This window comes from Talpa occidentalis, unplaced genomic scaffold (genome assembly GCF_014898055.3).
Source record: "Talpa occidentalis isolate TD23 unplaced genomic scaffold, MPIMG_talOcc4v2.1 talOcc4.3, whole genome shotgun sequence".
Lineage (NCBI taxonomy): Eukaryota > Metazoa > Chordata > Mammalia > Eulipotyphla > Talpidae > Talpa > Talpa occidentalis.
This window is the reverse complement of record NW_023603184.1, coordinates 99,143,738-99,170,713: the sequence shown is the minus strand read 5'-3', so window position 1 is coordinate 99,170,713 and position 26,976 is coordinate 99,143,738. Positions and strand designations below refer to the sequence as shown.

At 34.4% G+C, this 26,976-nt stretch overlaps 1 protein-coding gene across 3 annotated transcripts in view; it reads right to left on the bottom strand.

Annotated features, from left to right (window-relative positions):
* The window catches only part of B3GALT1 (beta-1,3-galactosyltransferase 1), a 495,516-nt gene that overhangs the window by 285,235 nt on the left and 183,305 nt on the right, over positions 1–26,976 (bottom strand). The window lies entirely within an intron of this gene.

Sequence of the window (26,976 nt, the reverse complement as noted above, 5' to 3'; positions counted from 1 at the left end):
TCAAGATTAGCTGCAAATCTAACCCTTGATAGCTGACTACAGAACTGAAGCACCAAGGGGGAGGAGGTAGTGGGAAGACAAAAAGGGAAGGAAGCACAATGGCCTACGGTGCTGGAAAATGAGTTTGTTGGTGGTGGGTGTACTATGATGGTAATACCTGCTGGGGATACCCTAATATTGTTATAAGACAGGGAGAGGGACACCACTAAACCTGCCCTCTCTAAACAGCTTCTCCCATCCACCGCATCCAGACAAAACATAAAGACCTTCAATGGAAAGGAACTTTAACACAATTAGTGTGCAATACAGAAATGGGGACAAATGGAGAAGAATATAGTTTCCAAATCAAGCACCCAAAGTTACCCATTCGCTTGTGGGCAAATGCCCAGCCAAACAGGGTTGGCCCAAAGCAGGGTCACTAAGACCTGAAAGCCTGCCACAAGTTTAAAGCATCTCTGGTGGGGACCTACAGAAAAGGGTTAAAAAAAGCCAGACAAATCTGGAAGGAAAAGAGGAAAATAAAAATCAAGGTCAATGATGCCATTGTTAACCTCCCTAAGGACTTCTCACCCATATTGTGTTTCATCCAGTACAGGACCAAAAAGCAAGTGCAGCTTCTTCACATATCTCTCTGCTCCATGTGTCTCCTCCAGGTCTCCCTCTTGCTCTCTTTCCTTCTTCCTTCCTTCCCCAATCTCTTCTCGAGCTTGTTCTCCTCCTTGCTCAGCTCCACCCTCCCTTTGGTGGGGCAGGGAACCTGGAACCTCCCCTTTTCCTAAAGACCACTCTGTTACAATATCTCAGCTAAAAATTAATTAATTAGGCCTCCCTGGTGGTGCAGCAAGTTAAGCACAGCACTGTGAAGCTGCCCACAGTCTCTGTAGCGCAGGTTCGATTCCCAGTGAGCCAGGGAGATACCCACATGGCAAGGCCAATCTCTCCTGTCGCACCCGCTGCTCCCCTCAGCAGTGCTTTCAGTCCATCTGCCTGTTCTGTTCCCCGCTCTGTCTATAGTGAATCCTCTCATCCTCCCGTGCCTCTTGGCCTGTACCCCAGCTCTTATATAAATAAATCTTTTTAAAAATTAATTATAAAAAAATAATACCACATAGCAGTTAAAAAAATGAGATGACTTCATAAATTTTGATATGAAAAGTACACCAAAATATACTGTCCAGGAGAGCAAAAATAATGTGCTAAGAGTGTGCCTATTTGACCTGATAACAATACACACTATATACTTTAGATTATCACTTCTGCCCTTTCTTTTATAGAAATCATTTGACAGAAGTCACATTATAATTTGTCATTTTTGTGGCATAATGGTCATGGAAATAATATACTTTGTTCAACATTAAAACAATTTTACTTTTAAAGATTCACATATATTTATTCTATATTGACAACTGGTTTATATTCACCATTTCAAAATCTATATACTGTTGTGGCCAAATCACTTTAAATAATATTGGTAGGATTTTTGTGTGATGAGACATACATGAATTATGGCTTCTAAAACATGATTTGACTTAGAAATAAAGGGTGTTATGGGAAGTAATTTCTAGGAATTACATAAAATTATAACAATTAGGATTTAAAATGATAATAGATCTGATGAGAATGTAAAGAATTGAGTGCCCTTGTCTTCTGGAGATGGCAACATAAATTGGGTATAAGTGAGGGGGGAGAGAAGATATTTGGCACTTGTGATAAAAAACTTAAAAGTGTTCTATCCAACAACTTCAGTCCTATGACTATCTAAAGAGAACAATGCAGATTATTTAGCTTACAAATTGGCCAGTGTTGTAGTCAAAGTTGTTCACTGCAACATTATTTCCAGTAATAAAAAAGTATAAGTAATCATAAATTCTTAGATTTGAATAATTACATTATGTATCTAAGGTGGGCTATATAGTTATTAAAGTAATGCTTTTGAAAAACAAGAGATAGGAATTAAGAAGAAACAGGTTATGATTTTGGATGGATGTTTGCTTCTATTTTTCCTATTAATACAGTTTTCTTATAAATGTAACAAACATAGAAAGAAATATAATGATATGATTATGTATTTTCATTGGAATAATGAATATTTCTTATGTTCATATTATTTGAACTTTTATATATTTTCCAAATTCCCTACAATGACCAAATATTTATATTAAAATAGTTTTATTATAATAAATCAAAATATTAAAGTAATTTAATATATTTTGCAAGCTTAAAATGCGATTGGATTTTCAATTTTATTTTTCATACCCCCAACAGCTACTTAATATGCTGAAAACATATTTTACATATAGAATATGCTCACAATATTCATGTCGATTAGCTAAAGTTTGCCATCAGAAACAAACAGGGTAAAATTAAAATTACTTCTTTATCTTAGTTTATGTATCTAACAAAATAACATTTTTCAAGTTGCTTGAAAATCAGTTTGGTGGAACATTAACAAAGAATTAGAGAATAATTCTTCTTAATATTGTTTTCTTAATACTGTTTTAGCAGGCAGTCATTTCTCTATACTTCCTGGCATTCTGTGCTCTAATCTGAGTTCAGTATTTCCACTGATTCTGATTCCCAGTGGCGTGACGCTACAGGATAAATGAGCTGAGTCTATACTCTAAGTGCCCATTTAAATAATATGTAGCCGCACACAAAATGAGGACGCTACTGACCGGCATGACAATTCAGGTATGACAATGCCTGTACGACAATGGAATACTACACAGTTATAAAATTATCATCTGGGGCCTCCCCGGTGGTGCAGCGGGTTAAGCATAGTGCTGTGAAGCTGTCCACAGCCTCTACACTGCCGCTTCGATTCCTGGTCCGCCAGGGAGATCCCCACACGGCACGGCAGACCTCTCCTGACTCGCCCGCTGCTCCCATCAGCAGTGTACTCCGGTCCTTCTGCCTGATCTGCTACCTGCTCTGTCTCTGGTGAATTCTCTCACCCTCCTGCGCCTCTGGCCTGTACCCCAGTGCTTATAGAAATCTTGTTTTTAAAACATATTTCTTTTTTTTTTATTTTATTTATTTTTTTAAGATTTATTTATTTATTTATACAAGCACTGGGTACAGTCAGAAGCGCGGGAGGGTGAGAGGATTCACCAGAGCCAGAGCGGGGAGCAGAGCAGGCAGAAGGACCGAAGTACACTGCTGAGGGGAGCAGCGGGCGTGGCAGGAGAGGTCTGCGCGCCATGTGGGACCCTCACCCAGTGGCTGGGGATAGAACCAGCGCTGCAGAGGTTGCAGGCAGCTTTGCAACCTAGCGCTCAACCACTGTGCCACTGGGGAGGCCCAATAAATATATCTTTTAAAAAAGAAAAAGTTTCAACAAAATTGTCATCTGTCAAACCTGCAATTATAATCTCATCAGCACCATATCTAACCAATCTAAGTGAAGCCTATTTATTCAAGAATCAGCAAATGGAAAATTATTTTTTAAACTTAATATAAATTTGCATTACTTATTTTATTATTTACAACAAAGAGGTTACATAATAAAAGAAGTTACTGGATCCTGTCATATGAACTTGGGAGTCATATAATAATCAGTGTAAAAACTGACTTAAAGAACTAAATAAGAAAAAAATGTTCAGATATTAGGGTAAAGTGAAAGGTAAAAGAAATAAGTACTGAGGGGCCTCCCTGGTGGTGCAAGGGGTTAAGACTCAGCCTATGAAGCTATCCGCAGCCACTGAAGCACCAGTTCAATCCCAGGCCAGAGAGGAGACCCGCATGGCACAGGAGACCTCTCCTGACTCTCCCACTGCTCTTCTCAGCAGTGCATTTCAGTAGATCCACCTGTTCTCCTCCCCACTCTGTCTCTGGTGAATTCTCTCACCCTCCACACCTATGGCCTGTACCAGTTCTTGTATGCATAAATAAATAAATCTTAAAAAAAAAAGAAATAAGTACTGAACCTTGAGTATTAGCCTTTTCTGGGTAACAAGAAACAAATGATCTGCAATAATTCAGTATTCAGTAACTGATAATCTTGGGAAATGTTTTCACAATGTTCTATCTCTGAAAGATGAGTGTTTGTTACATTCACATAACACTAACAAAATTGCATGATTTGTAGTCACTCATCTTACTCTCCATTCATTAATTTTCCAGGTGTAGCAACTTGCTACAGTGTACTTGAAGGAAAATAGTTAATGGCTGATCCTGTCTCTTCTCACAGCCTTAACCTTTCTCCTTGCCCCAGGAACTTATCTTTTTTTGGAAAGCCACTTATGATAAAAGTTCTATTGATGGAAGCACATTGCATCCTTTGACCAGGGAATCCCATAGCAAGAAAAGTTCACAGATACATAGATTAAAGGAGATTATACTAATATACTAAAAATAGTTTTGATAAACTTGAGTGCGATAGAACCACAGTGTAGAGATAACAATTTTATTTCTAGGATTGTTTGGAACTAAGCGATAGAGTTGCACTTAGAAAAACCTGCTTTGCTTATGTAAATCTGGCACTATAGTGTCTGGAATTATTCATAAACCCCCATCAAGAAATATAGGAGTGGATAATAATGGTAAATGGCAGAAGCTTATGTCCCCCACAAAGCTAGTTTCAAGTTTCATTTTTAGTTGTCTGATGCCTGTTAAATCTTTTGATAAATTTCCAGTTCACCTTAATTAAATTAGATAATGTAATTCATGGGTTATTTCTGGACCACTGCTCTCCTTACTATAATGTAAATTATTGAAAAAGAGGCTTACTTATAAATTGGAAATAAAAAGTACATATAAAATTTCAGAAAATAGTTCTTGATTATATAGGCAGAATATCAACGGACCAAAATTGGTTAAGAGCAGAAATTACTTTAGTATGGATGCTATATTTTTAACTCTTTCCAGACTGGAAACTATTTGCTTTGAGATTTTCTAACAGCTACTGTGAACAGTGTCTCCATTAGAAAATACAAATGCTTTCTTTACAGATGACCTAGGTTTGCTGCGACTAACCTGCTAGCACCAAAGGGAAAGGCAGCTTCTATATATTAGGTTATTTTATTATCTTTAAATGCACAGTAAAGGGGATCAATAATACCATGCCAGTGTAGGAAGTCATAACTTGTTTTATGTTTTATAACAGAGAGAAGAAAATCCATTTAAGGAAAACCTGTCACAAAAACAATTATTTAGATATTTATCAAATAGCTAATATATGATGGCCTGTGTTCTGATAGAGGTGCAGAGATTTAAAAAAAAAAAACAAAACTCCAAACAATTTATTCCTGCCTTTAAAGCATTTACAGTCATGTGGTGTAGATAGACAAGATTAAAATTTACATGCATAAATAAATATTCAGATAGCACCTAGGATAACCAGGTAACATATATGGGAGAGACTCACCAGACTAAAAAATGAAATAAATCTTGAAGAGCAGGTGGAAGTTGCAGAAATAAATGAAGCACTGGCCAGAGAGAAATGCTCTGATCACTGTAGCTGAAGCATGACATGGGATAATATATGGGAATGAGAGGGCTGTGGTAGGAAGAACTTTCAAAAACAGCAACAATTGCAAAGAAACAGGACAACAATAATAATAACTGAAACTACATAGTTTCTAGTTTATACCTGATACTATTCTAAGCATTTCCACTTATCTCATTTAATCTTTTCAACAATATGGTCTCAATAACTGTACTATTATTTTCAACATTCTACAAATGAGAAAATAGAGACCTGAAAAGATTAAAGAACTTGCTAAAGGTGACCCAGCAATTACTGAACTGAAATTTCAGCTCATTTGGACACTTTGTTCAGAATTACAGAACAGACTATGAGTACAGTGGTATGTCATAGTACAGCTAGAATTATGAGAGTAATGCAAAATTACTGAAATATTTTAAACAAAAAAACTGGATTTATATTTAAGAGAATTGTGTCAAGCAGAAGTGTCTAGGATGCCTTAGAAGGGAGCAAGACACAGTAAAGACAATCATTAAATAAGTTCCTACATCAGTTAAAATAAGAAATAAGAGCCTGATAGAAGGAAAATACCAAATATCTACTGGAAAAAAATTATGTTGAGTTTTTCAGTTTATTAAACCAAATCTTCTATGCACATGTGTATATACCCATGTATTGTATATATACATATATAAGCTGTATATAGATGTCCAGTATCATATGTAAGTTATACACATACATATGATACTAGACAACTATACACAACTTATATAGGCAGTTAAATAAGAGGGTCTGAAAGTACATAAGCAGAGCAAAAGGAAAAGAAAATAAATAAATGCAAAATGATTACCAATATTGGTGAGTCAATAGAAGATAAACTCTATTCTGCCTAATCATTGTTTCAGAATAGGCATTGCTAGAATCTGTTTAATATAAAGACAGTTAAAAAATTCATGTAGTTTGTTTTGTGAATTAATAAAGTTGATTTTTAAAAATCACTTGTTTATTTAGAATATATTGATACTTTGAATAAAAGTCATTTCTAATAAAAACACCTTGGTTGTTCAATAAGGTCGAAGAGATTTACCATAAAAATATATGCCCTGAAGAGGGTCATACCAGCATGCATTTAAGAATAAAAATTTTAGATGAAATTATTTTATGTGGGCTTAATTTTCTTAGGGGAAAAAAAGGAATCTGAAGGTAGTTTATATAAGATCAAACATAAGACCAGCATAAACCTTCGATCCTAATAAACAACAATGGAAATGGCTTTATACTAAGTGTAAAGACAAAACAAAAAGTAACTGCACATTATTCTTGAGATAGTAATCTATTCACAGAAGCACTCTCCAGCATTTCAATTTATGCTTCCCTATAATTTTATGGTTTCTCTGATGATGCTTAATCAGTAGGACTTTGTTAACTAACACTATGGCACAGATCTATGAGTTCTTTGTAAATTACAATGTACATATGAGGAGAATTTGAAGTGAACACTTCCTGCTCAAGTGTGTTTCTTAAAGATGTTTGATTGGCCTTAAACATTCAATGAAATAATATTTGAAGAATTTATGTACATCAAATCTAGAGGCATGCAGGTAAAAATGATTATCTCTTAACCTTCAAAGGATAATTTCTTACATATATCCAGATTTTTCATGCTATATTATGTTAGCTCATGTTAAAGACAATTATTTTAGTTCCTCAGTATTATTTTTATTATTAAACACAATATCATTATAGATAACAAAGAATGAATGAGTGATAATATTCAAGAGGTAAAAATTAGTTACTAAAGCACCAAAATATGTTTTTTTAAGCTAAACTTTTAGTGTGTTTTCAAGTTAAAAATACAAAATAATGATGCTAGCAAGATGATAACAAAATTATAGAAATTTAAATTTATAAAGCAGGTGCTATGTGACGAGGCAACTCATTTTACATTTCTCCTTTTCTTTGCAACTAACTTATGAAACAGGCATGATCATTATTTATCCATTATGTTATGAATGAAAAGACTGACTTGGAGAACTTGAAGATTTACCCCCATTTCTATAGGTAGGAGGCACTAAGCTGCTTTTAAAAAGTCCACGTTATTAGTAATTAATCAATAGGGTTAATATTTTATTTGACTATAAACAAAAAAATACACTAAATTTTATTGCATAAAATCACAGATAATCTGCTACTCAGTTTTTAAGTTGTTATGTCTCTGTGCCATGTAGGAAGACATACTGGGGCTGGTCCTAACTAAATTTCTCCTTTGCCTCATGGCATCTGATTGAATTCAAGGGCAAACTTAGTTCCTTTTTCCTTGCAGAAAATTGTTGCTAGTTTACAATCATCTAACATTCAAAATTGAGTATTTTAGAGAATTGCAATGATTTTGCAAATTCCATTCCAAATATTTTTTTTGTACAATGGGTAACTGATAAATAAATGTGGTTAAAATGTTTTAAAAGGAGACAGCACAATATGCATTAATTTTGAAAATTTCCTCAAAAATTAAAATAAGCCATGTATAGTAGGGATGAGTAAGGTATACTATAGCAGCAGCATAAATAAGATTGAAAACTAAACACCTGTAAGATGACAGTACATTTCATTTGGTCAATAAAAAATTTAGCTCTTTATGATAGTTATATTCAATATGCACAAAAATAAAAAATGTATAATGAACCTATACATTACACACAACCTTGTTTCAGCAAGTTTGCTAATGTTGGTTCATCTATTCCACTTCTTATACTTTACTTTTTTCTGGATAGGTTTTTTTTTTTGTGGCAATGATCTCAAGTAGATGTTTTAATGAAGAATTAGTAATGCAGCATGGTTTGGAAAGAACTGTAACAGAATACATGAATGACACCTACATTTAAAAAAAAAGGCATCTGGTGTAATATACACTTGGATAAGTACTTTACAGACATTATCTAATTGGATTCTCTCTAAGAAGGGCTACTCTCTGAAGTAACTATGACTACCAGCCCTATTTTATAGGTGATAAACTGAAACTTGGAGTTCTCTATTCATAAGAGGAAATTGAGGCAATAAAGAATGCCAAAAAACTATTTTAAGACAGGGTGCCAACAGCCATGGTAACAATCTGGATGTCTTTTTAAGCTCAGAAATTATAATTTCACTTTAAATCCATCAATGTATAGCTCTGAAAGATGATTTCTTGATCTTTATATCAACAAAATCACAGTATCTTAGTATCTTCTAAAATCCAGTTGATATTCAAGTTTCCACATTATCACAAAATGTCATTGGCTGCTGATTTGTTGAAATTAGACCCCAAAAGGACTTATACTTGCACTTGTTTGTCTCTTAAAGTCTCTAACAATTCCTTCCTTCACCTTCCCTTTTTTTAATCCCAAGAAGTTAAAGTACAGTTTGAAACAGAAGCTGCAATAGCAAATTTTCAATTATTCACAATTATATATGATGAAGAAACCAAGTAACTGATTCTGTAAAATTTCGGTTATTTTATATACGGCTTATTACTCATTCAGGTGTCATTTAACATGTACCTAAATGCCCCAAATGTTGTGTGAACTGGTAGTTAGAGCAAGACATTTGAATAGATTCCATTTTAATTTTTTTTTGGCAAAAATACTTCATGGATGGAGCTATGAATTTTTTCTTAAAGGAAGAAATAATACCAATTTTACTCAATTTTTCCCACTGAATATAAACACAATTTAAACTTAAGTTACAAGTATGTATATTAATATAAATAATAGGATCGTATGAATATGCATTTTTATTGATAATGTAAATATGTAAATTATATACTTTAATGTAAGTAATAAAAAGAAATTAAGTACATCTATTCCAGGAATGCACTGTTAACATTTGAGAATTATTTAATATTTTTCATCATATTGACAGAATGATTATCTCAATAACCACTTTTGAGATAATTAGATAAAATTCAGATAAAATTCAAGATTTATCTATGATAACAACTCACAGAACAGTAGGAGGATAAGCATGCTCCATAACCAATAAAAAGTTTCTATAAAAATATGTGTACCCCAATCTGGTTCATAGATTTTTGTTGATTTTGATTTTCACTTTCTTATAGTTATTCATTTTCCTGGTCCCTTATTTAAGTTTTCTAGATTCCTGCTATGAGTGAGACCATCCGGTATTTTTCTTTTTCTTTCTGGCTTATTTCGCTGAGCATGATCCCTTCCAGCGCCATCCATGTTGCTGCAAATTGCATGTGTTTATCTTTTTTGAATGCTGAGTAATATTCCATGGTATATATGTACCACATCTTCTTGATCCAGTCATCTATTTTTGGGCATTTGGGCTGTTTCCAAAGCTTAGCTACTGTAAATAGTGCTGCTATAAACATAGGGGTGCAGGTGTTCTTTGGAATTGATGTTTCTGTGTCCTTTGGGTAAATACCTAGGAGTGGAATTGCTGGATCATATGGAAGCTCTATGTTTAGTAGGTCCAGAAATCTCCACACAGCTCTCCATAGTGGTTGAACCAGTCTGCACTCCCACCAACAGTGCAGAAGAGTTAGTTCCTTTTTCTCCACACCCTTGCCAACATTTGTTGTTGCTAGTTTTTTTAATATGTGCCATTCTCACTGGTGTAAGATGGTATCTCATGGTAGTTTTGATTTGCATTTCCCTGATTACAAGTGATGTTGAACATTTTTTCATATGCCTGTTGGCCATTTGCATTTCCTCTTCAGAGAAGTTTCTTTTTAGCTCTTCTGCCCATTTTTTGACTGGATTATTTTCTTTGCTGTTGTTGAGTCTCATCAGCTCTTTGCAGATTTTTGTGATCAATCCTTTATCATTAGTGTTGTGTGCAAAAATGTTCTCCCAGTTGGTGGGGTTTCTCTTTGTTTTTGTTATTGTCTCTTTTGCTGTGCAGAAGCTCTTTAATTTGATGTAGTCCCAGCTGTTTATCTTTGCCTTCACTCTCACTGCTTTGGGTGATGTGTCTGTAAAGATGTCTTTGATGTGCAAATCACATAGTGTTTTGCCTATATAATGGGGGGGTTGAAATTGTATGGGGAATATAAAAATAAAATTTATTATAAAAAAATAATAAAAATATGTGTAAGTGAGCACGATATTTATTGACGAAATGAGGAATGAAAAAGAACGCTTGTTATTGTAGCTTCTATTTCAAACTGCAGTTTTGATTCAAAGTATGCCATCAATTTGACAACTTGTCTTCTATTTGGCTTCATCTTCATAGTACCTATCAGTTCCCAACAGGTATTTATTTTTAATGTCTCTTTATCATCTCAATGTGAGTTCCAAGAGGAAAAGGACTTTTTTGTCTTTTATGTTCACTGCTATATGCCATGTGCCTGATTCATGGTGAGTGCTGAGTAATAAGTGTGTTAAGAGCTGGTAAAAATAATATATTCTTTTTATGAAAATTCAAGTCTACATTACTAGTTATATCTATGTTTTCCATAACATTTAATGTTCTTTCAAATATATAGTTTATGTACAAATTTTGGAAGACAGATAAAAATTATCCTAATCATTTAGGATAATTATTGCTAACTTTTGGAAAACTTTCCCGATTAAAAAAAGTCCATGAGAAATATATCTATTTCTGGTCTATCTAAAGTCACATAGATTCTTAATCTATTTTGTTTTTATTTTCTGCATATCTGTCAATTATTTTTAATGGATGAATGAGTATAATTAATGTAGCTATTTTAATCATGTTATTCTTAATGTATTCCTATTAAAATAACACTACTACAAATGCCATTTTGCCTTTCTCATGATCATTCAGAATACTCTACTTAGACTAGAGCTTCTGAATGAATGGTATACATTTTTAAGATTTTTGGTCAATATTTTGCCTTTGCTATTTTTAGTGATTCAAATGTTGCTGTATTAATGTTAACTTTTCTATCCATTGCCATTCTCCTAATGATCACATATTGTGTCTAATGATCACATATTATCTCATGCACTATCATCTATACACTGGTTATTCCTAAATTTATATCTAACTTCCAGATTTCTCCTGGAATCCTTCCAGATTCACATAATAACTGAATAATAGATATGACTACCTGAATGCCTAATTCACATCTTAAACTTAGAATATGTGAAACTCAGCTCCTACAATTTTACTGTAGGGATTGGTTTTTCTGTCTTCTGTATTCACAGAGAGTGACAACTCCATATTCTAGTAGTTAGATGAAAACTCCTGATCATCATCTTGAACTCTTAAAGAAGGGGTAGCATCAGACTTGCAATCTTTCTGCCCCCATAGCCAATCTGGGAAAGTGATGACTCAGATAGCTTTATAGACATTTCAGTGACAACTTTCACAAACATACAAATAGTTTTTACTAAGGGGGAGAGTTGTAATCTACAAGATACTTTCTTTTTTTATATATTTTTTATAATTCTTACATCATGTTTTCATTTTTGCACAATGTATGTATTTTCATTTTGGTTATATTCCCCATATGATGTATCCGGTCTGTTTAGATAAGATTCATGCACTCAGGGAGGTATGACCATATAGACATGTGTGGTTAGGAGTGTTTATGTTGAAAAAGTTACCACCACAATAAAACAAAACAAGACTTGTGATTTATTAATGTACAGGCATGGCTCCATGAAAAATTTCATGTTACATTGTTGCAGATTTATAAAGAGATGTTTCATAACTGAAGTGTCTCCTGTACAAGCAACATATCACATACATCACTTAAATGCCCCAGGTTAAATATGAACCACAGAGCATGTGTTCATTCATGAAAAGCACATTTTATGGAGAGCAGCACTGATGATTTCATACTTTACCAAGGGCAGAATGGAAGGCTTGTTTATCAGGACCAGTGGATTATCAGTAAACCTGATATTAGGTTAGATCTGCAATTTACTCTGAGTCTGCTGACAGTCTGACCTTCAATTTTATCTCCCTCTGCACATCTGACAGCCAACACATCCTACTGGCTCTACCTTCAAAATGTACTGTTGTTTTTCTACTTCTTTCCAGTCCCACTGTACAATCTAGCAGTTGTCTCAAACCATTTCGTTAGTTTTTAAGTCCTCATTTCTGCTATCAAACTCCTTCCTTCTATTTTCTACATAGCAGCCAGAGACAGAATCCTTAAAAAATGTTAATGGGTCATGTCAACCCTTTGTTCTAAACCTTCCAAATGCTTCCCATCCTTCTTACAGTAAAAGCCAAATTCACTTCAAAGAATTACAAAGTTGTATACAGTTCTGCAATCCCTCTCCTCTTCACTTTTCTGACCTCATTTTCCATTATTCTTCCTCAAACTCCAGCCATATTGAACATAATGTTCATTGACCTTATCAGGCATTCTCTCAAGGCAAAGACTTTGTACTTGCAAGTGCTTTTAGTTGAATATCTGCATAGTTTGCTCACTGTCTCATTTCCTTCAGGACTTTAATTAAATGTCTACTGCTCAGAAAGGTCTTCTCTGTCCACCTGAATAAAATTGCAATTCTACCTTCAATAATTCCTATCCACCTTTCCTGCGGTTTTTCCCCTGGCAATCATAACTCTTAAATATACATTTTCTTACTTATCATTTATTCTCTGTCATGCTCACTACAATGTAAGCTTATTTGCTCTTCGCTGTATTATTTGTCATTTCCAGATTTCAGAAAAGTACTTATACATAGAAGTGCTTAATATACTTAGATCTAATGGGTATTCTTGTGAAGGAGGGTGTTGTGATTTCTGTGTAACTTCTCCATAATGCCTTAAATATGTGGCTCAAACTTAAGGCACATAGCCAAATACATCAGCTTTATAGATGACCACTTCCATGGGGCGTCATGACATTTAACTCTATTTCCTGTCTCCTTAGAATCATGTTTCTTGAACCTGAGTGAAGCATATGTAAGGTTAGCAATATCAAAAAGAGAAGCTTTCAGAATGTTTTTCAGACTCATACAGACTTAATAATACAAGTTCTGTTTTCAGAATACATTCATTGGCTTCATATCACTTAAAAATTATACCTTTACTTTGCACTCTTTCCTCTCCTGTCTCTCCTGTATTCCTTTTTAAAACTTTTATTTATTTTTAAAGTTTATACATTCACATTGTTCTAAAGTTAGAAAATATAAAGCATTTTCAGTGAAAAGCTTCTGTCATTTCTTCATTTAACCATCTCCCCTCTCCTCCAATGCCATCAGCATAATTAGCTCATTGTATAATGTTCTGATACCTCTTTTGTATATATATCCATATTCCTTTATATTAAGATTTATACAGATGGTAGCATACCATGCATGGTGATCTGTACTTTGCTTATTCACTTCATATATTATGAAGATCACAAAATATGAGCATGTAGAGAAATAAATATTCATTCCTTTACATGGTTGTATGTTAGTTACATGTACCATAATTTAATTAATCAGCCAGCTAGCAATGGAAATTGAAGGAATCTACTCCTTTCTGATAAGCCATTTTTGTTCTATTTTTTTCTTTATCACTAGTTTAAGAGAAAAGAGGCAACTTGATATAGTAAATAATTATATAGTTTGTCTTCCTATGAAAACCAATCACAATGAAAACAATAAAAAGCAGTATCTTAAATCAAAGGTCATTTTTTTCTGATATCTATCCTGAAAATTAGCTAGTACTTATTTTCATGATTGATGTATAATTCATACAATAGCTAATGTTGAGCTCTGTATATCTAATACTAGTATATGGACTCTAGGCTAAAATTGTATCCATTCCAATTCAGTGTTCTGCACAGTCTCAGAAAATGATTAACACTACATAAATAAGACTAGCTAAATAATAGGAGACACTCAATCTATGGGCTTGGCACAGAATTAAGAAACTTCATTATGATTCAAGTATAGCTTCTAAGTTCTGAGAGCATTTTAACTTCTTCATGATTGGTAGCAATTAATCTGTTATGGAACTGTACCCACTGCATATTAATCCAGAGAGCCAGAAAGTTCCTGATGATGCAGCAGTTCTTTTGCTTGGTAGTTATTGCTAAGTCTCTGTTCTTTTTCAACAACCCAGCAAACATGCATTTATTGCACAGTGAATGTGGGCAAAGCACTCTGACTTTAAGAATCTGAAGCTAGACAGATTAATTTGAAACATAAAAAGGATATCTAAACTACAGGATGATATAATAAATGGAACCTATTACAAAAATACAACAAAGTTAACTTGAAATTTTAACACAGAAGCAATCACAATATATTATTTGATACAAACAGATAGGAATCCAGAAATAGGTTATAATAGTAGAGCTTTTGTATGGTTTCTAAAATCATACAGTTGAGACAAAAACGTACTCAGATTAAAAAAAAAATTACAGTGAGGAGGTCAGTGCTGACATTATGTAGATTTAAGGAGGACTTTGAAGAAGAAATATTGAGAAGACATTTTAGATGGAGGGAAATTCTTAGAAGTGAGATAAGTTACATAAGTGAGATAAGTTAAGTGATAAGAAGTGAGATAAGTTAAACTACTTGGGTAAAAGCTAGCATTGTGTCAGGAAGTACTGGGCGATGATGTTGGAAATGCAGGTTGTAGATCATATTGACTATAAAGAGTTTTTAGTGCCAAGCTACTACATTTGACATTATTGCATAAAATACATCAGTTAGGGGAAGATTAAAAGAGACTAACATTATGAAAATTTAAAAGTAAGACTTTCCCCAAGTGTTCAGGTGCCAGCAGTAGTCTGGTTGCCTGAAAGGGAAGGGAAGCCATGCAGCCAGGTATCTGCAGATCCTGATTTCAAGTATGCAGACCCCTGAATACTTCACAAATAATCACCCATGAACACCCATCAAGTATATTCACTACTTGTAAATGCTTTTGTAATAGTTTGGTCAATGTATGAGACTGGGTAGGAACAGGATTAATGAAGAGAATTTAAAAAGTTTTAGTGGGCAGTATGCTGATAACCTTAACTTTAAAAGCATCAGAAAATAATCTGTATATTATGAATTAGTTGTTGGGAGAGACCCCGTGCAGTGAGCAGAAGGGCCTTGACCTGAGTCCCTAAGGCATGTGAAAACACATGCGTCTCGGAGGAAAACCTCTGGGTGACAGGACTTGGTGTTGAGTGCCCAGAAAGTGACCTGTGTGGAGTCAGGCCTCTACATCTCCAGAGTCTGAGAATAACAAAAATAATGAGTGAACTTCCCAGGCTCTAGCTAGGGGGCGATAAGATTATGTGTGTGAGAACTAACCACCTGGTATCCTACTGTCTGAAGTAAATAGATAATAGTAAGAAAGTAGACAAATCATTCATATGTGTTATCATTATATGGTATGCTTTGATGTTACACCTGCTGCAATTAAAATAGTATATAACGAGCATTAAGACAATAAAGATTTGCTGCATGCTGGACATGACAGTCCCCCATGTCAGATTTCCCTCACCGTCGCGTCCCAGGTCTTGGACTCACTAGAAGTCCACAATTAGTAATTAAAAATATCACATAATTACATTTGTGATCATACAGTTTTGCCCAGAAAACATCCCTTAGAACATTCCACTAACTCCTTCCTCAATGTTCCCTTTATCTTCACCGGTCTTTCTCCTGGAGAATCCTGACCCCAGGATTCTGTTACATGTGCTCCTCTCACCCTGTTCAGCTCTTTCCTTTATAGCTTTTCTCATCACTGTACTGATGAAAATATTGGTGAAACATTGTTCATTGTACCTCCACTGCTACAACATAAGCCATCTGGGCCTCCCTGGTGGTGCGAGGGGTTAAGCAACACACTATGAAGCAATCTGCAACCTCTGTAGCACAAGTTCGATCCCCAGCCAGCCAGGGAGCAACCCACATGGTGCAGCAGCCCTCTCCTGTCTCACCAGTGCTCCCCTCAGCAGTGTATTTCAGTCGATCTGCCTGTTCTGTTCCCCACTCTGTCTCTGGTGAATCCTCTCACCCCCTGCATCTCTGGCCTGATGTATTCATAAATAAATAAATCTTTAAAAAATAAACAGAACATAAGCCATATCCACCATGTTTATTGCCTAACAAAAAGGAAACTTTTAGTAAATGTTCACTGAGTGAATGAATAAGCCACCCATGGTCATTTGTCTTTGGTTTCTATTATAAGAAAATGGAATGTACAAGTGGTGTAAGGCAAGTTCATTTCAACAGGATTCTTAAAACTTTAAAGGAATTAGCACTAAGAGTTTAGAGCAGAAATGAGACCCTAGAGTCTTGCCATAAATGTCATATGCAATTCATTCATGTACTTATCTCAACTCAATACTACTTTGAATGCTAAATGCCAAGAAATAAGCAGGTACTTCAAGGTAAAGTCCAAGGTATTTAATTACCTCAAGAGCAACCCAGTGGCGGCTCAACTTCATTGATATTCTCTTTGCTGCTACAGAAAAGTGAATGAATATTTTTGAAAGCTGTGTACAGTGGCAAAAATGTTTCCAAATTTGAAAAAGATCTAGTTGAATTTAGCCAAGAGACAAGAATAAATGTTCATACTGTTTAAGATATTGTGCTGTTTTTATTGTTTGATTATTTTTTATTTTGGTGTTCTCCTTGCTGTCTTTCAGGTTTGAATTTCAAAGTTAAAAATCAAAAACTTTAAAACATATTTTTAAATGTAAATGTAAAAACTGACAACTTTAGATCTGAAAATGAAATAGTTATTAAAATGTCTTATGTATAAGCATTACTAAAACATTATGTCAACTGCAATTTAGTATTAGAAATTATTTTTAAATTTTGGGCTAATGTTTAATAAATTAGTTGTAGACGTCCACCTTAAGGAGTCTTTTAGTTTTATAAATTCAAGGTCAATTTCCACTTACTTTCATTGCACTAAGTCTTACAAATTTAGTTTAAAGGACAATAATTTTATGATCTCTATGTTTTAATCAAATATGTATGTGTATATATATTACGCACACACACACGCACACACACACACAAATAAGCTATTTACCTCATTGACTCCTTACATGTCAGGTTTTAAAGGGTATCTCTACTAATTTAGGGATTTAGTAGCAAATCAAAAAAAAAAAACAATTCTGTTTACCAACAAAATAATCTGATCATTCAATTTATAGTTTTGCTATCCCAGATAGTATGACAGACCTACTATCAATAAAGGATTGTGATTCAAACATCAACCGTTATTTAAGAGTCTATAATTACCTCACTGGAATTGATCTCTTCCTATGAATTATTAGTCTTCAAAAGATATTTCTACTCTCACCTCAGGAATCAGTTAGAATCAGCAAGTGTTTAAAAGTTCTAATAAGATATTAGCCAAGAGGTAATCAACGCTTTTCATATTTTGACCTGTGTATGAGTGATGTACTGAAGAAATACCGATGCTTCCAAAAAAATGTAGATATGGGCAAATGCTCTTGCCTTTATAATGCTGGAGCATAAAGAAAATCATCCCACACCTGGCATGGTTCTTCTAGGATGTCAAATAAGCATCAGACAGATTGAAAAGAAAAAATCCAAAAAGAAGTTTAATAATAACATATATACTCACTGTATTCTTAGAAGAGACCCAGAAAAACCAGGTTACTCACTTACATAGCTCAAGACACCATCTTTTTTTTAAAAGATTTATTATTTATTTTTTTATTTTTTTACACAAGTGGTGGGTACAGTCAGAGGCGTGGGAGGGTGAGAGAATTCACCAGAGCCAGAGCGGGGAGCAGAGCAGGCAGAAGGACCAAAGTACACTGCTGAGCGGAGCAGCGGGCGGCAGGAGAGGTCTGCGTGCCATGTGGGACCCTCCTCAGGTGGCCGGGGAGCAGCAGGGGATGGAACTGGTGCTGCAGAGGCTGCGGGCAGCTTCACAACCCAGGGCTCAACCGCTGCGCCACCAGGGAGGCCCTCAAGAGGGGAGGGATTGGGGTCAGAAGGGGGGGATTGCAATTGTATGGGGAATATAAAAATAAAATTTATTAATTAAAAAAAAAAAGACACCATCTTAAATTCTTAAATTGCTTAGCTCAGACAAAGAAGGTTCGAGAGGGAAGGGAGATAAGGGAAAGACTATTAGGGAGTTTGCCAAGGAAGCACACAGTACAAGTGTACAAAGATATGCAAATTATGCTCTTCCTTCTCCACTGAAAAGACTTGAGATCTGGTCTCCCAGGGCACAGCAAGGAAGATGCCCTTAGGGAGAGAGCTTTTCCTTTATATACGTAAATATTACTTTCAAAAAAGGTTGACCTTTGCTGGGCTCTCAGAATCTCTCCTATGAAATAAACCTTCTGCCAAAAAGACATATTTTGGGGTGGCAGATTTTTGTTCCCATATGATAACAAGAACAACATGGGCATTTTTTTTTCATCTTAATTATGTCTTGCCTAGAATTTCCATATAGCTCAGATCCTATCAGGTGTTCACAGTTACTATAGTAATACAGGTAATACAGTAATATAGCAATACAGTAAAACAGTAATGTAGTAATACAGTCAGATGAAATCAAGAGAAGCATCCCATAACCCAGAGTACAAATACAGAGGAAGAATTTTGCCCCCAAATATCCTAACAATGGCACCCCAAAAAAGCATTTTCCTAATTAGTAAGTGGTGAAATAAAACTTGGCATATTTAGAAGTGCCACTGAAGAAGGTCAATTAGTAATTTTCTCACCATTATTTAGCATTTTAACAATTTATTAAGAATTACTCTTGCCTTCTATTCTTTACAACTAATGATTTGGTAAAGAAACCCATCAAGCTCTCAATCTGTTAAATTAAAATTGACAGAGACTGAGAATGCCTTTGCAAACTGCATCTTCTATGCAGAGGGTACTTACAGGCTTTTAGCAAGCTCTATTAAATTGTTCCTGTGAGGCTATTGTGACATTAAGTGGAAGTTTTTCTCAGAAAAATTCAGATGCAAAAAGGTAAAACAATGTTTCCAAAGCAACAAAAACCATTTTGAATGTCAAGCTGAAAACATGAAAGATAATCAAATATCTCCTTCTACTTAGACCTGTAACTCTTCCCTCTGAACTCATTCTCTGTATTTGTCTCTTGGACTTCCTGTTACACATAGACACACCACACCACACCACACCCCTCACACACACACACACACACACACACACAATCATACACACCTCTTCATCTTTGCCCCAGAAACACTAAGGTTTTACTTATAGTACCCTAGTGGTGGAGTAGATAATCAAGTTAAACTATAGCACAACGACATTTCAGCCTAGCCACACTTTCTCACTTAGTTCACAATTCTTCCACCCAAATTCTTCACTTGTTTGGGAAGGGAAAAATACTTTCTTTCATCCTTTAATGTATCACTTTGACATGCTTTCATATTATTTCTTTTCTTACTCTGTTTCTATAAAGACATATACATTCTATAAAGACATACACAATTAAATGTCTTATGTAATTTTGAATATTGAAGGATAAAATAATGCCTATTTCTCCACTTAAAAATTAAGAATTTTGTTATTGATACAACTGCAATGACTAATTCAAATAAAAAATTTAACTTTTATTTCTAAGTCACTGCCTCTAGTGTTGCCAGATTCATAGTCAACTCTAGCAATTCTACTCTCTCAACAAAATATGCTAATTTTTTCTTCAGTAAAGATTTCTTTTTACTGCAAAATCCCAGAGACTCATAATACCAAATATAATAGATTACTATCTTACATCTCTGACTGACATTTTTCCCCTTCCAAGAAAAGAAACCAATAGTGCTACGATTTAAAAAATAATTTCTGGGAAAATACCTTCAAGGAAAAAGTGGTGATTTTTTAGCACAGACTATAAAATCTAGATTTTAAGATTTTTCTCATTTGAGACACAATGCTGGAGTATCAAAAAAGAAACAGCAAAAGCAACATGCAACTAGCACAACTAGAATTTTTCATTTGCTAACAAATTTAGCCACATTAATTGTAGAGTTAAGAAACAAAAAGACAGGTTAATTAAAAACAACAAGAATCTCATCATGTTGCAATTATGGGAACTATCCAGTTTCTTTAACATAAAATGGAAGAAAGAAATAAATAAAAAAGTGCAACCACAATGTCAAAAATTACCCATAAAATTCCCAGGTCTTACACACATACTGAGCAGTGTGTTTTATAATTATTTTAAATGGAGACACCACCTTCCTTTCTTGTTTAAAATGTAAATACACTTGGGAGAAGCAACACTGATTTAAATTATCAAATGAAGCAGCAGAACCTTTCCTGAGAGCAAATATTAATAAGGGCAGAATGATAGGAATCTGGAAGGAAAGAGAAATAAAAGAATAAGGGCCAAAGGGTTGACCTTAAATACAAAACTGATGTCCTTCAGAAAGTCCCTAGCAATCAGTCCTGAATTCCAAATAACTCCTACCATCTATCACATCAGCTTTACTTCCCCAATTCGTTTTCCTGAATAATAAGACCATCACCTTCCTTATATTAAGACACTTTTCCATTCTTCAAATGTCTAATCTCCAACATCTTTCAAAGCACAAAGCACTTTTCTGGCAGGTTCACTACCAGAAATATTTATATTTGAAAAAAAAAAAAAAAAAAGAATTCTAGGTCATATCAAAGGGAGCAGGAACCAAAGCTGATTGTATCAAATTTATCAATCCCTGATTTCTCTATACTTTTTAATTTAATTCTGATAGAAGTGTAATGAGTCTTTACTCATTACTATATTTTAATTCTTTCCCAAAATTAAGAAATCTAATAAGGGAACTACTGGAGAGGCTTCCAAATACCCTCAAGTTTAATTCTTAACTCTATGACAACCACATGTTTTCTGAGGGCCTTTTCGAAATCCGAACATGAACATGTCCTGGAAAAAGACATGCTACATTAATAAATACAAGCTTTGGCGATGATCTGAATTAAATCATACTCTAGGCCAGAGAATGTTTGCAAATTGAGCGATACTGCAGCCTCATTCCACCAAACCATGAGGAGCCCTCAATTCTTCAACATATCATTACTGTTTCTTGTTATGAAATCAGAGCAGACGGGAGGAGCAAAGGGGAAGGAGAAGTTGCACATTTCTTCAGTCAGAAGCTTAACACATTTAATTTTAGTCTTTCAAACTTGTCAACACATCTTATCAAAGACAGATTCAAAACATTATTCAAATAACTTTAATGGATAGTTGAAAACAAATACACTCCTTGTCTAGTATACCACTCATTGTTGACAGCACAGATTTTTCATTCTATCAGGTACCCAAAGTATGTTTTGAGTACTTTGTAATCTTATGTTCTCAATCAACTGAAATTGCTTTCTCTAGGGTCTTAAAAGGTTTTTATAACCCCAGCACCCCTTCTCTCAATCCCACTGTTTTTTTTGTTTGTTTGTTTGTTTCTGCAATCTTAATTCTCCTTAACCATTTTGCTGTATTGCTGTATTTGGCACCTGGGAACCCTCTTTTCTTAGCCAAGTTTTTTTTTATAGGCTAGACAGTGTTCAAGTTTTTCTCTGCCTTCTCCAATTTGTCATTTTCTCTGATGTAACTATAGGCACGGCTCAAGGCTGACTCCTTAATTCACTTTTTTTCTCTTTTTTTTTTTCTTTAGGAAATTTAATACAATCTGACTTGATGGGGAACTACCAAGAAGGAATATTCTTTCTTACAGCAAAAGATCCTCCATTTCTGCAGTTGATGACTGGTACAATTGAGCATCATGCCTTGAGATAGATTTTAAATTCAAAACATGGCTATCCTGGAACAGCCTAGGCACACACCTACTTCAGGGTTCTTTACTCTTCGTTTGTGTTTGGCACTAAATGCTCATCCCTCAGGCCATTAATTCTTTCACCTTCCTCAAATCTTTTCTCAGATTTCCCATAAATGACCCATGTAATATTGCATACTGCTGCCCTTCCCTTTGACCCCCTTACTTAGCTCAAAATTTCTATCTTCCAACATGTTATATGTGTGATTTATTAACTTTATTAATAATTTTCCTTATATTTGTTTTCTCCTGACAGAATATATGTTTTATTTCATTCACTAATGTTCCATGGTCTGTAACAGTGACTGGCGCTTAGTAGGTGATTAATCAATATTACTTTGAGTTGAAAAAACTTCCTTATATTATCTACTACTTTCTTTCTCTTTAGGTTGCAACAACCTTGTGAGGTTTCTTCTCCTGGTAATTAGCTAACTAGCATGCTAATTGCATTTCCTGCTCCTCCTCTCTTTAATCCATCTCCTTTACTGTTGGCTGATTTTCTTCTGCAAAACCCAAATTTATCTTCTCATTATCCTCTTTAGAATCCTTCTTTGTAAAGCCAAGACAAAATTCCCTATTATTCTCAATATGACTACTAATCACATGTAGTCTCAACTCTGCCTTACTCGGCAATCAGCTCCAGTGAGGCTGGTATTGGCTTTTTTCATTAAGAAATATTTGTTGACCTTTTAGTCCTAGGTCCTATGTGGCACAAAACTAATTTGCTGTCAGTTTAGGCAACATGAGTTAAAGAATCTAAGTCTAAACAACAGCATTTATATTTAAGAAGAAATTGAGGCCACAAAAGCAAGATAACTGGCTGATTTACTCATATAGATGTCCCCGTTATAGAAATGCCTCATATCTAACTTTCATTCTCACGGGAAGAAAATCATACCTATGTGAAAAGGCCTCAGTTCAACTTATTCTGTGTCCTTGCACAAGTATTCTGATGTATTTTTGCTCACCTTCCTCACCATCAACTTAAGAAAACCTAATGTGCAGATTTTATATGCTTCCCAATCCAAAACATGGAAGAGCCCTTTTCCCCCCATTTATTTCCTCAGGACCAGGATCCAACTTGGGAGGAAAAGCTAGGGAAGGGAATTGGGCTTTCAAGGAAGGGGTGCAGGCCTTACACTTTGGTTTGGTGAGAAAGCTATCATCCCCAAATGGTGCCACCCTTAATACTGCCTCTGACTGTTTCCAGGTCTGATTTTCTCGCCACTTCTTGTCTTAACAACTTTCTTGTTGTAAGGATGATGAAAAAGCATATAGTTTCTGCAACATCGCCCTACTCCTATCACCACTGCTATTGAGGTTCCTGTTCTAGAGTCCCTCCAAACAATCCCCTTTGTGTTACTCTTTCCTCCTCTGAACCTCCACTTTACTATGCTACATACAATAAACAATGCAGACTTTGACATTATTTTGCCTTGTGCAGTTTCTTTTATTTTTTGGTCATACACTCATCATGTAGAAACTCTTGAAGATGCAAAATGTCTTTCCCACAGCAGTAGTTACAAACCTTTCTAATGAAAAATCCAAATCCATAAAGTTATCAGTAAGCCATCTAAAAAATTTTTGATTTGAGGTCTCTAAATTCTGAGTCACTTGTCTAGTTTTAAAGAATTCGTATTTTCAAAATCCCCTGAAATGATTTAATAGTGAGCTAGAAGTGAGTATCAGTGCTTTAGATATGTTACTTGGGGCTCAATAGTAGCATAATCTGAAAATAACTTTTGACCTGAAGATTTACTTATATTATTAAAATGCATGATCAAAAGCTTCTGATTCTGGATATTATTAATTCAATTTATCCAGTTTGATATTCTAAGATTTGATTTTATGAGTACCACATTCTATCAAAGAACATTTTAGGGTTCTATACCTCTTAAATTTCACCACATATATACACATAGCGTATGTGAAAACAGTATACTAAACAGGTTCACACTTTTCTTGTTAGATTCTTTCTAAATGTCACCATTCTTCAAAGCAGTGAAAATAATATTCTATTGGGAGAGGGTACAAACTTCATTTCCCTATTACTAAGCTTCTCTAGGTACTTATCACATTCCCTATAATTATAAATACATAATTGGTAACTTTGGAATAAACTATTCATTGAATATTTATGTAATGCATTATATTTTATCTATTTTGAAAATGTATTATGTTTACAAAACAAGCATTTTTTCCCTAAACATCCTAATCTTGAACACAAATTTTGTGTTGGTCTCCACAATTACTTTATCTTCTCAATTTTAGATTCTAAGAAAATCTTCCATTAACCACACTATTGCAAGAAGCCAGGAACTTACACAATCTTGTTGGCACATTCTCATGGTTTCTATATATAGGTCTGATCTCCCTATTATCTTATTATCAGGCATAAATGCCAACATTAACCACAATCCATAGAGAATTATAAATGGTATAGGTCAGTGTTTTTTGAAATATGGCCTACAGATCATCTGTAATAAAATAACCAGTATGCTTGTTAAAAGTGAAGATTCATGGACCTTTCAAATTAGAAATTTAGGTGTGGGACCTAGTAGAATTAAATTTAAACAAGAATTCATACTAATGTCTGGGGAAAAAAGACTTGTCTATTTACCATTGTATCAATGATGTTGCAAACTAGATTTAGGGTATATCCAAAGAAAATACACATTGTATTTACTTATCTATAAAATGTATATATACATTTAATCTATGATCACTGATACAACACAATTCCTTTTCCCTATCACCCCATCCCCCCTTCATAATAGTGTATTTTCTTTCCTAGAAAATAGAGAATATGTCTATATCATTGCATTTACATCACTGTTGTGCTACTTTGCACACAGAAACTGTTCATGTATATTAGTTATTTTATAACCAAATCTATGTTTTGTTTAATAGTCTTAATGCACAAAATTATTTACATGATTTAAAGTGATTTTGTTAATAGATTTCTATAGTCTTTAATGTAGGGCTACATATATAACAACACATGTTCACTGATATTCTACTATGTTTCAGGTGACAAAGACATGCTCTTTGATGTAATCTGGGTCAGAACAACGCCCCTGAATTCTCAATGAGGCTCTGGCTTTGGGTTGTCTCCTTCTCCTAATTACTCAAATTTTAGCAAGAATCCTGATGAGACAGTTTATTGAAAATCCTCTCTCCTTGTTATCTCATCACATTCCTCATCCCCCAATCTCCATATTAGACAGACCTATCTTCAGCAAGAATTTCTGTTGAGTCAATCTAGTAAGAATCTCTCTAAACACTCAGCAGTTTTCCAGTCACTGACCCCCACTCTGTTCCTTGCCTATAAATTTCTACTTTTCCTTGTTATATTTGGAATTTTGCCCAATCTCTTTCCGCTACTGCAAAATTTCACTGTGGTAGTCCCTTTTGAATCAAGCCTTGTATCTAACAATTGTCATGATTTTTTTTTCTCAAACACAGACATTGTGTTATGTTTAAAGACAGAAACATGAAAGGAGTAATCCTTACTGGAGAAAGTAACCCTCTATTTGTGAAACTTTATCTCATCAGAAATATGTACAAATATGTACATCAGAAATACAAGCAAACCTAAAGCAGGAACATGTATCAAACAGAAAAAGATGACTTGAAAAGACTATGAAGAATCTTCCTATGGCTATAGCTGCATGGCTGCATTTTAGTGAGTAAAATAATTAGAAATGCCTAATTTGATGTGACTTATAAATAAAATATTTATGTCTAAACTAACTTTATGCAAGCATGATTTGTTTTAATATAAGGATCTATAGTATATGTACATTTCATTTTTATAAATAAAGATTTAATATACTCTGCCTTATTTTATTTTCAAGGTATATTATTATAAAATTATTTGCTTATTTTGGTCTTTTTCTATAATATAAAATATATATGCATAGGCACATACACATATTTCATAAGACTGCATTATCATAGAGAATATTGTCAGATTCTAAATTAATGTCATTATCAAGTAAATAATAAAGACATTTTTATTGAATTAAGTTTTCAAAATCTTCTGAGTAATCAGAATCTCTTGTAATTCTGTTAAAAACCTTAGCCAATGATAAAACACTACACACTTAGAATAGCCAAATTTAACAACACGGACAACACCAAATGCTGGCAATGATGCATAACATCAGGCATTCTTATTCATTGCTAGTGGGAATGCAAAAAATACAACTACTTTGAAATGCAGTTTGGCAATTTCTTACAAAACTGAACATATCTTACCATATAATCCAGTAATGATACTCTGACATACACTAAAATGTATATCCACACAAAAGTCTGAGAGAAGTGTTTATAGCAACAATTTTATGTAACTGCCAATCTTGAAAACAACCAAGAGAGCCATTGATAAACAACCAGGATAAGCTGGTACAACTTAGAATGGAACAGTATTCAGCAACAAAAAGAAATGAACTGTATAGTAACGAAAAGACATGGAGGAATCTTGAAACCATGTTACTAAATGGAAGAAGCCAATTTGAAGGCTATATAGGCTTTATGATTTCAATTATAAGACAGTCTCAAAAAGGCAAAAGCTATGAAAGGAGTTGAAAAGATCAGAGGTTGCCAGGGTTTCAACAATGGTTTCACCAAACCAAAACGAACTGAAACAAGACAAAAATCCTGAGAAGCAAAGTCAGCTTCTAAAATTGAGACTAAGGGGTATTTTATGACAGTCTTTCTTGTTAAATACCACTGGGCCTCCCCCAGTTGTTATTTCTTATTGTTAGGGTGGTAACTGTGGTGGTACCACTGATGATATTTGAATAAGGAACAGAAGAAATATCAAAGCATG